General features: G+C 41.1%; 1 protein-coding gene across 1 annotated transcript in view; it reads right to left on the bottom strand.

The window, feature by feature from the left end:
• The window catches only part of LOC139751815 (microcephalin-like), a 225,100-nt gene extending 216,195 nt beyond the window's left edge, over positions 1–8,905 (bottom strand). Inside the window, exon 1 of the mRNA XM_071667407.1 lies at positions 8,218–8,905. The gene's annotated coding sequence lies outside the window, so the exon portion shown is untranslated. The remainder of the gene's footprint in view (positions 1–8,217) is intronic.
• Between the last annotated feature and the right edge of the window lie 6,208 nt (positions 8,906–15,113).

The following is a 15,113-nucleotide window of genomic DNA, read 5'->3' as shown; positions in this document are numbered from 1 at the left end:
TCCCTCCACCTCCGACACATATATCCTCTTGGTCAATCTTTCCTCACTCATTCACTCCATGTGACCAAACCATTTCAAAACACCCTCTTCTGCTCTCTCAACCATGCTCTTTTTATTTCCACACATCTCTCTTACCCTTACGTTACTTACTCGATCAAACCACCTCACACCACACATTGTCCTCAAACATCTCATTTCCAGCACATCCATCCTCCTGCGCACAACTCTATCCATAGTCCACGCCTCGCAACCATACAGCATTGTTGGAACCACTATTCCTTCAAACATACCCATTTTTGCTTTTCGAGATAATGTTCTCGACTTCCACGCATTCTTCAAGGCTCCCAGAATTTTCGCCCCCTCCCCCACCCTATGATCCACTTCCGCTTCCATGGTTCCATCCGCTGCCAGATCCACTCCCAGATATCTAAAACACTTCACTTCCTCCAGTTTTTCTCCATTCAAACTCACATCACAATTGAATTGACCCTCAACCCTACTGTACCTAATAACCTTGCTCTTATTCACATTTACTCTTATATATATATATATATATATATATATATATATATATATATATATATATATATATATATATATATATATATATATATATCCCTGGGGATAGGGGAGAAAGAATACTTCCCATGCATTCCTCACGTGTCGTAGAAGGCGACTAAAGGGGACGGGAGCGGGGGGCTGGAAACCCTCCCCTCCTTGTATTTTAATTTTCTGAAAGGGGAAACAGGAGTAGTCACGCGGGAAGTGCTCATCCTCCTCGAAGGCTCAGACTGGGGTGTCTCAATGTGTGTGGATGTAACCAAGATGAGAAAAAAGAGAGATAGGTAGTATGTTTGAGGAAAGGAACCTGGATGTTTTGGCTCTGAGTGAAACGAAGCTCAAGGGTAAAGGGGAAGAGTGGTTTGGGAATGTCTTGGGAGTAAAGTCAGGGATTACTGAGAGAAGAGCAAGAGAAGGAGTAGCACTAATCCTGAAACAGGAGTGGTGGGAGTATGTGATAGAGTGTAAGAGAGTAAACTCTAGATTGATATGAGTAAAACTGAAAGTTGATGGAGAGAGATGGGTGATTATTGTTGCATATGCACCTGGACATGAGAAGAAAGATCATGAGAGGCAAGAATTTTGGGAGCAGCTAAATGAGTGTGTTAGTGGTTTTGATGCACGAGACCGGGTTATAGTGATGGGTGATTTGAATGCAAAGGTAAGTAATGTGGCAGTTGAGGGAATAATTGGTGTACATGGGGTGTTCAGTGTTGTAAATGGAAAACGTGAAGAGCTTGTAGATTTGTGCTGAAAACGGGCTGGTGATTGGGAACACCTGGTTTAAAAAGAGAGATATACATAAGTATACGTATGTAAGTAGGAGAGATGGTCAGAGAGCGTTATTGGATTATGTGTTAATTGATACGCGCGCAAAAGAGAGACTTTTTGGATGTTAATGTGCTGAGAGGTGCAACTGGAGGGATGTCTGATCATTATCTTGTGGAGGCGAAGGTGAAGATTTGTAAAGGTTTTCAGAAATGATGAGAGAATGTTGGGGTGAAAAGAGTGGTGAGAGTAAGTGAGCTTGGAAAGGAGACTTGTGTGAGGAAGTACCAGGAGAGACTGAGTACAGAATGGAAAGAGGTGAGAACAAAGGAGGTAAGGGGAGTGGGGGAGGAATGGGATGTATTTAGGAAAGCAGTGATGGCTTGCGCAAAAGATGCTTGTGGCATGAGAAGCGTGGGAAGTGGGCGGATTAGAAAGGGTAGTGAGTGGTGCAATGAAGAAGTAAGATTATTAGTGAAAGAGAAGAGAGAGGCATTTGGACGATTTTTGCAGGGAAATAATGCAAATGAGTGGGAGATATATAAAAGAAAGAGGCAGGAGGTCAAGAGAAAGGTGCAAGAGGTGAAAAAGAGGGTTGGGGTGAGAGAGTATCATTAAATTTTAGGGAGAATAAAAAGATGTTTTGGAAGGAGGTAAATAAAGTGCGTAAGACAAGGGAACAAATGGGAACTTCAGTGAAGGGGGCTAATGGGGAGGTGATAACAAGTAGTAGTGATGTGAGAAGGAGATGGAGTGAGTATTTTGAAGGTTTGTTGAATGTGTTTGATGATAGAGTGGCAGATATAGGTTGTTTTGGTCGAAGTGGTTTGCAAAGTGAAAGGGTCAGGGAAAATGATTTGGTAAACAGAGAAGAGGTAGTAAAAGCTTTGCGGAAGATGAAAGCCGGCAAGGCAGCGGGTTTGGATGGTATTGCAGTGGAATTTATGTAAAAAGGGGATGACTGTATTGTTGACTGGTTGGTAAGGTTATTCAATGTATGTATGACTTATGGTGAGGTGACTGAGGATTGGCACAGTGCCATTGTACAAAGGCAAAGGGGATAAAAGTGAGTGCTCAAATTATAGAGGTATAAGTTTGTTGAGTATTCCTGGGAAATTATATGGGAGGGTATTGATTGAGAGGGTGAAGGCATGTACAGAGCATCAGATTGGGGAAGAGCAGTGTGGTTTCAGAAGTGGTAGAGGATGTGTGGATCAGGTGTTTGCTTTGAAGAATGTATGTGAGAAATACTTAGAAAAGCAAATGGATTTGTATGTAGCATTTATGGATCTGGAGAAGGCATATGATATAGTTGACAGAGATGCTCTGTGGAAGGTATTAAGAATATATGGTGTGGGAGGCAAGTTGTCAGAAGCAGTGAAAAGCTTTTATCGAGGATGTAAGGCATGTGTACGTGTAGGAAGAGAGGAAAGTGACTGGTTCTCAGAGAATGTAGGTTTGCGGCAGGGGTGTGTGATGTCTCCATTGTTGTTTAGTTTGTTTATGGATGGGGTTGTTAGGGAGGTGAATGCAAGAGTTTTGGAAAGAGGGGCAAGTATGCAGTCTGTTGTGGATGAGAGAGCTTGGGAAGTGAGTCAGTTGTTGTTCGCTGATGATACAGCGCTGGTGGCTGATTCATGTGAGAAACTGCAGAAGCTGGTGACTGAGTTTGGTAAAGTGTGTGAAAGAAGAAAGCTGAGAGTAAATGTGGAAGTGAAGTGTTTTAGATATATGGGGGTGGATTTGGCAGCGAATGGAACCATGGAAGCGGAAGTGAATCGTACGGTGGGGGAGGGGGCGAAAATTCTGGGAGCCTTGAAGAATGTGTGGAAGTCGAGAACATTATCTCGGAAAGCAAAAATGGCTATGTTTGAAGGAATAGTGGTTCCAACAATGTTATATGGTTGCGAGGCGTGGGCTGTGGATAGAGTTGTAAGGAGGAGGGTGGATGTGCTGGAAATGAGATGTTTGAGGACAATATGTGGTGTGAGGTGGTTTGATCGAGTAAGTAATAATAGGGTAAGAGAGATGTGTGGTAATAAAAAGTGTGGTTGAGAGAGCAGAGGACGGTGTTTTGAAATGATTTGGTCACATGGAGAGAATGAGTGAGGAAAGATTGACTAAGAGGATATATATGTCATAGGTGGAGGGAACGAGGAGAAGTGGGTGACCAAATTGGAGGTAGAAAGATGGAGTGAAAAAGATTTTGAGTGATCGGGGCCTGAACATGCAGGAGGGTGAAAGGCGTGCAAGGAATAGAGTGAATTGGAACGATGTGGTATACCGAGGTCGACGTACTGTCAATGGATTGAACCAGGGCATGTGAAGCGTCTGGGGTAAACCATGGAAAGTTGTGTGGGGCCTGGATGTGAAAAGGGAGCTGTGGTTTCGGTGCATTATTACATGACAGCTAGAGACTGAGTGTGAGCGAATGTGGCCTTTGTTGTCTTTTCCTAGCGCTACCTCGCACACATGATGGGGGAGGGGATTGTTATTTCAAGTGTGGCGAGGTGGCGATGGGAATGAATAAAGGCAGACAGTATGAGTTTATGTACATGAGTATATATGTATATGTCTGTGTGTGTATATATATATGTATACGTTGAGATGTATAGGTATGTATATTTGCGTGTGTGGACGTGTATTTATATACATGTGTATGTGGGTGGGTTGGGCCATTCTTTCGTCTGTTTCCTTGCGCTACCTCGCTAAAATATATATATTATCAAGGATGTAAGGCACGTGTACGAGTAGGAAGGGAGGAGAGTGATTGCTTCCCAGTGAAGGTCGGTCTGCGGCAGGGGTGTGTGATGTCTACATGGTTGTTTAATTTGTTTATGAATGGGATGATTAGGGAGGTAAATGCATGAATGTTGGAGAGATGGGCAAGCATACAGTCTGTTGGGCATGAGAGGGCCTGGGAAGTGAGTCAGTTGTTGTTCGCCGATGATACAGCACTTGTGGCTGATTCGAGTGAGAAACTGCAGAAGTTGGTGACTTAGTTTGGAAAAGTGTGTGAAAGGAGATATTTGAGAGTAAATGTGAATGAGAGCAAGGTTATTAGGTTCAGCAGGGATGAGGGATGTGAGTTTGAATGAAGAAAAATTGGAGGAAGTAAAGTGTTTTAGATATATGGGAATGGACTTGGCAGCGAATGGAACCATGGAAACGGAAGTGAGTCACAGTGTGGGAAGGGGGCGAAGGTTCTGGGACAGTTGAAGAATGTGTGGAAGTTGAGAACATTATCTCGGAAAGCAAAAATGGGTAAAATGAGAAAATTATTCCGGAGCGCGATAACGGATACGTTTGAAGGAATAGTGATTCCAACAATGTTATATGGTTGCGAGGCATGGGCTATACTATGACAGGGTTGTACGGAGGAGGGTGGATGTGTTGGAAATGGTATGTTTAAGGATAATATGTCGTGTGAGGTAGTTCGATCGAGTTAGTAATGAAAAGGTAAGAGAGATGCGTGGTAATAATAAGTGTGGTTGACAGAGTAGAAGAGAGTGTACTGAAATGTTTTGGGCATATGGAGAGAATGAGTGAGGAAAGGTTGACAAAGATGATATATGTGTTAGAGGTGAAGGGAACAAGGAGAAGCGGGAGAGCAAATTGGAGGTGGAAGGATAGAGTGAAAAAGATTTTGAGTGATCGGGGCTTGAACATGCATGAGGGTGAGAGGCGCGCAAAGAACATAGTGAAGTGGAACGATGTGGTATACCGGGGTCGACGTGCTGTTAACGAACTGAACCAGGGCATATGAAACGTCCGGGGTAAACCATGGAAAGTTCTGGGGCGCCTGGATGTGAATGGGGAGTTGAGCAAATGTGGCCTTTTTTGTCAGTTTTCTTGGCGCTACCTCGCTGGCCCAGGGGGTGGCGATGCCGTTTCCTTTGGAGCGGAATGGTGCTGGGAATGGATGAAGAAAAGAGTATGAATATGTACACCCACACAACCACACACACAAATATTTTTTCTTTTTTTTCATACTATTCGTCATTTCCCGCATTAGCAAGGTAGCGTTAAGAACAGAGGTCTGGGCCTTTGAGGGAATATCCTCACCTGGCCCCCTTCTCTGCTCCTTCTTTTGGAAAATTAAAGAAAAAAAAATGAGAGGGGAGGATTTCCAGCCACCCGCTCGGACAAATATATATATATATATATATATATATATTTCAAACCATTCGCCATTTCCCGCGCCAGCGAGGTAGCGCTAAGAACAGAGGACCGGGCCTTGGAGGGAACATCCCCACCTGGCCCCCCCCTCCGTTCCCTGTTTTGGAAAATTAAAAAAAAAAAAAAAAAAAAAAACGAGAGGGGAAGATCTCCAGCCCCCGCTCCCTCCCCTTTTAGTCGCCTTCTACGACACGCAGGGAATACGTGGGAAGTATTCTTTCTCCCCTATCCCCAGGGATAGAATATATATATATATATATATATTTGTGTGTGTGTGTGTGTGTGTGTGTGTGAGTGTGTGTGTGTGTGTGTGTGTGTGTGTGTGTCATAGCCATGATGAAACAGGCAAAAGAAAATCATGCCCCAGTAATGACCATCTTGTATGAAAAGTATAACAAGAAAGCAAGCAAGAATTTGCTGTTCTGCCTTAACGATGGAAAAGTGAAAGACTGAAGATGGAAGAGAATCCAGCAGCTTCGCTGCCCAAGGAAGGGTGTCAACGATCTCCACAGGGAAGCGCTACGGATAGCAGCAGGGGGACGCATTTTTCGGAGTCTGGGACGTAGGCAGACAGCCAGCGAAATAATATCCGTAACAAAAAGAGGGAGGGAAACAGGATTACAGACGATGTAAGGAATGGTTGAAGAGGTGACAGCAGGAATATCTATGGGGTGGAAGGCTTCTGATCACGAGAGAGGCTGAAGAGGAGCCGTACTAGGTAAAAGCGCTGCACACACACACACACACACACATAAATGAGACCTCTGTAGATAGGAAATAGATGCTCACCACAGTAGCAACTGTGACATATAAGAACAAGTGAGGACTCTGTAAGAGACTTATGGCTAATGCTAGGCAGGTCCTGAGTCTGTCCACCCTACAGCCAACCGCCTGAACCCTGAACAGTTAAACCTTCGTTTAAAGCTACCTAAAGACCTAGCTTTCACTTCTGTACTTGGCAGCTTCTTCCATAAATCTACTACCCCATTCCCGAACCAAAATTTACCCACATCCTACATGATTTTTTTTTTTCTAATCTGAATCCATTATTTCATGTCCTATCCGGTGGCGCCATTCTAAGAACTTTATTCATGTTACCTTTATCAATGCCTTTCACCCATTTAAGAACTTCAATCATATTCCCTCTATCCCACCTCTGAAGTGAGTGTAAATTCAGTCTCTTCAACCTTTCTTCACAAGCGAGGTTTCTAATTCCAGGGATCATTTTTGTCAATCGCCTTTGTACTCTAAACAATTTATATCAACTGCATAGTATGGAGCCCAAAAATGTACCGAATAGTCCAAATGTGGTCTCATCAACGCAAGAAAAAGTTTCAATAATACTCTGGGAGTTTTATACCTTACAGTCCTATTAATGAACCCTAACAACCTATTAGTCTTATTACACATTCTAATATATTGTTGCCCCGGGTTAAGATCCTTGCTCACCAGTAATCCTAAATCTCTCGCATTCTGTTTTACCAATAGTAATGTTGTCCAGTTTGTAATCAGTGTTCCTGTCTTTACCCACACTAAGTGTTCTGCATTCATCTATATTGAATTCCATTTTCCATGTATCCGCTCAGTCTGATAATCTATTTAAGTACCTCTGCAAATTCAATGAATTTTCTTCTGAGTCAATTACGGCCATTCCCATATCATTTACATCGTTTATATAACGAACAAGGGCGGTCCCAAGACTGTTAGCATTTAGAAAGCAGATATTTTGTGATGTTCTGTATGTGGGGTTTTCCAGGACAGAATGAATGAGTGGTGTGCCGAGCAGCGTTGGAGATGCTTAGAAAATGAATAGCAGAATATTCATGAAACCGAAAGAGATTCAGGTGGAATTGCCGTTTTTGTTATATCTAATTAAGTCACTGTTACCCCATTCTGCAATGTTGCACAGGTCCAAAATGAAGAGAGGAACCATATTCATTGTTTACTGTTAGAAAGAGGCGCGTCGAAGTGCGGGGGTGGGAAGGAAAATATGCAGAATGGAAAAGTCGGTATAAGGGTGAATGAGTTTGGCGGGTGAAGAAAGATCATTCATGGAGAGAAGGAAGAGGGTAAGTGATAGGGCAAAATCCTGAAGGGCAACACTGTTGATATAGTAACACATTGCTCCATCACTGACTACGTCAACGGAGCAACTGGAAAAACACATAACGCATTTGAGAATACAGAAAAAATACCAAAGAAAGGAAGTCTCGTCAGCGAAGAGTTTCCTACATGCTGTCAAATGGTTTAAAGTTAACAAATAGCAATATACAACAATTCATGATTAACAGTACACAATTATGAATACATTATCACTGAAATTATGATACAATTACGCATTTGAAAGTTAAAATAAGAAGGACGGAAGTTGGCTAAAAAGCTTTTCCTCTAAACATGTTTAACAAAGATATTACCTATAATTCATAATCACATCGTACCTTTTATAATTTCAAATACTTGCATTATGGCAGCAAAAGTTCCAAGAGGTCACAAAGTTAACAGGAAACACTTTTGAGAAAGTGGCTTATTTCAAGTTATTATCTCCTAAAGCTGAGCATTTTTACCTCCCTTAAAATCTCAAGGTTACAGCGAGACATTGAGCTCAAGAGGAGGGCACTGTCCCGCCTAAATCGTGACGTCCTGTCACCTTACCTAAACCTCAATGAAACCCAACAAACAAGGGGATAAATAAGTATATATATCACTTACCTTATGATGCCCAACATACAGCCATCAGTCATGAGTGATCAGACTCAAGTTTTTCCCTGGTTATATTCAGGAAATGAATGCATTTCCAAAAGCACGTACGCATTACCATCACTCAAACAACAATATTTTCACCACATTATTCACCAAACTCCAGTATTTTATCCTTTTCTTTACAAATGGTTAATGTTCGTATCTTTTGTGGTGTTCACTCTCACTATACACTTTTTTTCCCATCATTTCAAATCATAAGTGATATATGTTACAGCAAAGCCATTACAATTGACGCTACTCAGCGCAGGAACAACTAACATTTCCAAGGTAGAATTCAGTCTGACCTGAACAACACTAGACTGGATGTTGCACTCAGTCTTTGCATCACTACCTAACCCAAGTCACGCGAGTTCAGCAAACACAAACTTATCACTGCATTTTTTTTTGGCATCACAAATGTAACTGACTATTTCTACATATTACTCCATTTGATTTTTTTCCTTGGAAATGAATCAGTGGCAGTTTGAATTATCAGTGATTGCTCTGACTTTATTTTCGCTGTGAAACAGAAGTACTGCACGTTATGATCATATTAACATCACCTTCACTTAACCGATCTTTACGTATTGGAGAAATATATCACACACTAGCTATACTGCACTGTGTCTGTCTCACGTCCTGCCACCAAGGAGGTTAAGTGAAAACTGACCGTTGACCTGGTCCTCTGGTGTGGGAGGGAAAAAGCAGCAAAGGGTCGTGGCTGCAGTCTGACCATCGAACCGGGAGTCTGACCGAGTTATTATTACATGTAAAAAACTTATGCCAGTCGCCTGGATTTTCTGTTTTAGTGAAAAAGACAGCCTTTAAGGCCTACAACGTACGACATTTGTTTTCCTACTAATTGAGAGTCGAGGAAGGCTTATAAAACCCCACGAACGTAGACACCAGTAAACGAGTGGTCGGGGCAACTGTTATTTGTCCACATGGCGGCATCACGCAGCGTACATATAACTCGCTGGATGCATTCGTTCATGTGAAAATGCAACACGATCGGGATTTAACTAACATGAGACAATATGAATAAGACAGAGACACATCCAAACTGCAAAATATATATTTCAACAAGTAGTATCATTAGTCCAGTGACGTCTGGCATTTACTCGTTTTCATACTAAAATAAAAGGCATTGAAAACACTTTATTTGAGGTAATTCACGGGGTTAAGAGTCGTGACTTAAAAGTCAATATAAAAGAAATGGCTGGACTTTGATGATAAAGCAAAATGTGACGTTAAATGAAGGGATATGACAAACCACAACGTACCTAGCTTAACGCTGGTTTCCTAAGCAAAAACGGTGGATCCTGGGCGGTTATTCAACCTCAGTGCGGTTGGGATCAAGGGGATTACCCGTATGACCCGTGACCCATCTTGACTTTACTCCCAAGTGACCCGCTGACCCACCTGTGACCTATTTCCAGCTCTGGATTGAACCTTTAGATGACTGATGGAAGCAGTTCGATCGAATACAACCCTTCAAATAGTGATGCAAAATAACTGGGAGATGATAATCTGGTGAGATGATAAATATAAAACAAACTAAAGTCACAATCCCTATATGGCTACTGACAAAGATAAAATGCGTGTATTGCAAGAACGAGAATGCTTTGCGAATGAGCATGTAAACAAGAACATGAATGATACTACAAAAATGACAAGTTTTGAAACTGATTCTTTCGTTTGTCGGAGTCACACGAACACTATTCTGTAAGAATGTCCCGACTAAATCAGTATTAGTCTGGGAGCACAGGGTGGGAGGTGGGGTACTCCTGAATTGGACACCCTCTGCCTTCTATGTATATACATATTTACATTCTGAAATAAGTGAAATTTTTGAAATAAGTGAATCTCATAGAAGCATTGATTCTCTATTCACAAAGCTCCATATTAGGAATTACCCTTAACGATATTCTTTAACCAAAAATATGTAATCCAGCCCACGACCTCTGGATCCGGCACAAATATGAGTGAAATACCCTATCCACTCAGCCTCTCAAAAGAAGGGTTTAACAGCTCAGCTTCAGATATCTCCGGCACACATTACCCTTCAAAATGGTCTTCTCTTCCCCTCCACTTTATATCAATAATTGGTTATTACATCGCTTGATCTGTAAGCTAGTTCTCCATTCATTCTCACTTTGCGTGGCATGTTCATAACTGAAATTACACATACATCAGAGGACGTGCATAATTCATGCATTTAAAGCTGTAAGGCGGTTTCTATATAAAAAGAAAATCCTCAAAGTTTACTAACAATGGTTCATCTCAGAATTACTGTTGACGTTATCTGCAAAACTCGCACTCAAGCTTCATCTTCCTATATTTTAATTGTAAATGGGGAAGTCGAATCTACATAATACTACTAGACTCGTTATCTTTTATACTTAAAGTATGAATATGGTATTCAAGACAGTACATGCCAATGCCTATATAATACGACACATGAACCATAATCATAGGTATGAAACTTAACAATGGTGTGTTGCAGGTGGCATTTGCTTCTGGCTTGTGATTGGTGCTGTGCTACGCTGGGGTGGTGAACATTTTGCTTGGCAACCCTGCGGCGGGTATTTATCCTACAGGCGAGGCTGCCAGACTACTACCATCCTGGCTTCACTCACACAGGGCTGGACGGACGCTGCTATCAGACTTCACCATAGGTAAGACTAGCCGTACAATACCCAATACCACGAACACAATATGTAAGACGTAAAGCGAATCGGATTCAATTACAGATGTGACGACAGCAATGATTTTATGAGCGAGGATTTGACAGGAAATGCCACACCTCCAATCATAACTTGTTTCTGCTCTTACTAAGTTGCTGGCCGAAAATAAAAATAAATGGCTCTTAATATCTGTTCAAGTAATTGGACTTATCCTGCAAGACATATGTAAAAGAAAATTAGCAAGATTTTCTATGGTATCACTTCCTGGAAATAATTTTTTTTGTGACAGGCTTACGAACCCAAGTTAATCAGATCAATGACGAAAATGGATTTCACAAAAACCAACAATATACACTTCCATTAAAAGAAAAGGATTAGCAGGACAAGATAAAGAGTCGAAAACTTTCTTTAAATCAATTTGCAATTAGATAGTAAGATAAGCAAACAGAAGACTAGCAGAATAGAGGACATGGACCACGTCATGGAGATCTAATCACTCAGCCTGTTGGGATGAAGCGATGCATCACATTTTACACTACAAACACACATATCCACATAAAAGCCCACAACACGGCAGTTATATATGGGCTGCCCTGTGCCAGTAATGGTACCCCGAGCACACATACCCGACCTATGGTAGTATTGACACCGCGAACACACACATCCGATCTGTGCCAGTAATGAAGTGGGAAAGGTTGTGAGCGATCGCGGACTGACATACAGGAAGGTGAAAGGCTTGCATGGGATAGGGTGAAGTGGAACGATGGGGTATACGGGTTTCTACGTGCTGTCAATGCACTGAATCATCGCATGTGAAAAGTACATGTACATGTCCTTCCGGTCAGGTTGGTCTATACGTGCACGGGGATCCGGCATTGCGGCAGTCCTCGCCTGGCTTACGTCCTTGGTACAGCTCCCTGTTTGCGTACACACACTGCTAAGATTCTCTTTGGGCTCAAGCTGGCATACGGCCCTAACCGTTGACACTCGGCTCCTACTGTTGTCCGGGATTCCTGGAAGATGTTAACGTTATGTCCCACGGGCTGGGATAACTCTCTCACCTATGTGGTGAACTGATGCTCACTGACCTCGTCTCTATTCTGCGCAATGTAGGATGATGATGAGTTTGAGAAGATAGAGTTAAATCCAAACCTTCCCTGGATACCAAGAATCTTTTAGTCCTCCCTTTTAGTGATAATTTCATATTACTTCTCAGGTTGCTTAAATCCTTTAATGCAAATGTACCCTCTGCAATAGCAGTACTATAAAGAAAATTTTAATCAAATACTCAGAAAATTCTGCGGGCTGTGTTTACAGAATCCCTTGTAAAAACTGTAGTACGTTGGGCAGACTGGTAAGGCTCTTTATGTCAGACTTAAGCAACATAAATATATTATAAGAACAAGACAAGAATCAAATGCTTTGTTTAATCATATTAAAAAATTATGACCATTGTATGGAGTTGAGTAACGACAATTCATTTATTAACTGTAACTCCTTTACCACAAGAAATATTATTTAATACATAAAGAATTGTAACATTATCAATGAAGATCTATACAGACCGGATGGCTTTGTCGTAGACAAAATTTGCAAACATATAATCTTTTTGACAGGTATATTAACTGACTGTACTACTTGTTTTATTCTTGTATCTCCCATGACGATGTGATCATTACACGAAAGTGCACTAGGGAACTTATCGTGTATAATTTTCCTCGTGGTTTTATGCATAAACTAGATCACGTATATATTCAAATATGTTTCCATAAAATTATACTTTCGCTTATTAAAAAAAATCAAGACGAATCAGACCAATATTATGCGCCTCAAATATATATTGTATGTGGTCTTGACTAAGAAGCCCCGTAAATTTTGGGGGAGCCCTAGTCCAGAGATTCTAGTCATATCAATTGCTATAAAATATAAGAAAAGATAAGAACAAAAACAATCCAGAAAACTTACTTAGTTTGGGGCTTTTGACATTAAATCTTCCTTCACCAGACGATGGTGCGCTGCCTGTGGTCATCGTTGCTAACCTGCTACATTATGTTGTCAACTGGGCGCTCGACCATCAATACGCTTAGTTACGTTACATGTATTTGTCTTGATTTCATAATAATGACACACATCAGTTTTCGAGACTGCAACACAATACTCAGGGATTAATAGATAAAGACCACATAGAATGTTCCACTACTAACCGTAGGGTTTCAACATGACTTCTACGTAATTTTCAGATACATTACTTGTCGAGTCTTATCTACATAATATTCGGTTGCGACTATTTCCAAATTTGTTTGTAGTATTAAACGTTTATTTACTGTACACTGACATGAACTATATACATATATGCCTGCCCTCATTTGTTCCAGAACATTTTTTTGTTTTTTTCATACTAATCGCCACCTCCCGCATCAGCGAGGTAGTGTCAAGAATAGAGGACTGAGCCTTTGAGGGTAATCCTCACTAAGCCCCCTTTCTCTGTTCCTTCTTTTGGAAAACTAAAAACGAGAGGTGAGGATTTCTAGCCCCTAGCTCTCTCCCCTTTCAGTCGCCTTCTACGACACGCAGGGAATACGTGGGAAGTATTCCTATTGTGACCAAAATTACGTTCAACATCTAACGAATCAACACTTATCGCTGGTGCCCTAAGAACAATCACTGATTTGCTGGGCCGAGCGGACACGGCTGCACGGTGAGGAAATGTGTGAACACACCCGTGGGTCGGACGAGGCAGCTCTACCGACCCCTATTACCCACGGGTAACTGACTCAGCAGCAGGATTATTATTTCATTTTCCCGATGCTAATCATAGTTGTGTGTGACATAAAGCAACTTCACATACCTAAATGAAAGGGTGACTTCGAATGTGAACGAGGGCGAGAGGAGGCAGCTTCTCTCAACACAATTGCAGCCGCTGTGCTGAGTACGTCCAAGTACAGTTACAGACATACCTAGTTAACAACCGAAGAATACGCTAATCTAATCTTATTTTTTTGATGAATGTTTCATGTTCTTAATGACCTCGGTGCATAATAGGCGTAAAGCCCAAACCAAATAATTTATACCTCCGTAAAATTTTCGTATGAATTTAGGGGTTAAATAGTACATGTTGTATAAATCAATGTACTTTTCTATTTTTTGATTTTTTCTATAGACACATCGTGTGTAAGACTGGGATTAATAATCACATGTGAAAGCCTCTGTGTATCACACGGATTTACTGAAAAGTAAAAGAAAAAAATATCTTTTTGGCTACAAAAACATGGCAAGTCACTGAATACAGAACTGGTACATTTCGGGACTGATCTCTTTTGAAATTTCAAATCTATCAAAAATTCTGATTCGTACGTTTTCAAGATAACTAATGTGTTACTGTACACTTCACCGGGATTAATCATCATCACTCAGCACTACAATGTTTACCATATGTGAGCTAGGATAGTGTCAACAGTCTGAATCCTCGACTGCTCAGGCGAGACCTTGAACCCCTGGTGTCGAGTTTTTAACCACTTCAGCACTGAATCTCCTGACAATTATGATAGATACTACTTTATACTGACCACTGTTTAAGGGTTCGTGGATTTTAGAGGAAACGCACAGGTTTCCTGGTATCAATACATATTTCAGGGGGAAATACTGCCAAGGAATGTGGAACAATTTTGATAAACAGAAAATCATTGAAAGACACACTATGCCCAGGCCACCTTCGGTGGAAATTGGTGTAAGGAAATACAAAGCATCATCAGTAAACTCTGACATTAGTGAATAATGTCAGAGAAAATACAAAAAAAGAAAGGAAGCAGAAAATACGAATATGAAAAAAAAGATAGATCAAAATATCAAAATGAGTCAGAAGAACGTTATTACATGCATAAAAAGGTTGATAAGGGGATAGTGCAGTGAGAACACTGCCCACGTAGACCCTGCATGTTGCAGAAGGCGATTAAGATCCTCCCTTCCTGTATTACTTTCCAAAAGAAGAAACAGCAAGAAGTCAAGTGAGGATTTACCTTTCAAGGCTGATATATATATATATATATATATATATATATATATATATATATATATATATATATATATATATATATATATATATATGTTATACTTAGTCGCTGTCTCCCGCGTTAGCGAGGTAGCGCAAGGAAACAGACGAAAGGATGGCCCAACCCATCC

This window comes from Panulirus ornatus, chromosome 12 (assembly GCF_036320965.1).
Source record: "Panulirus ornatus isolate Po-2019 chromosome 12, ASM3632096v1, whole genome shotgun sequence".
In the NCBI taxonomy this organism is placed as follows: Eukaryota; Metazoa; Arthropoda; class Malacostraca; order Decapoda; family Palinuridae; genus Panulirus; species Panulirus ornatus.
This window is presented reverse-complemented; position numbering and strand designations above follow the sequence as displayed.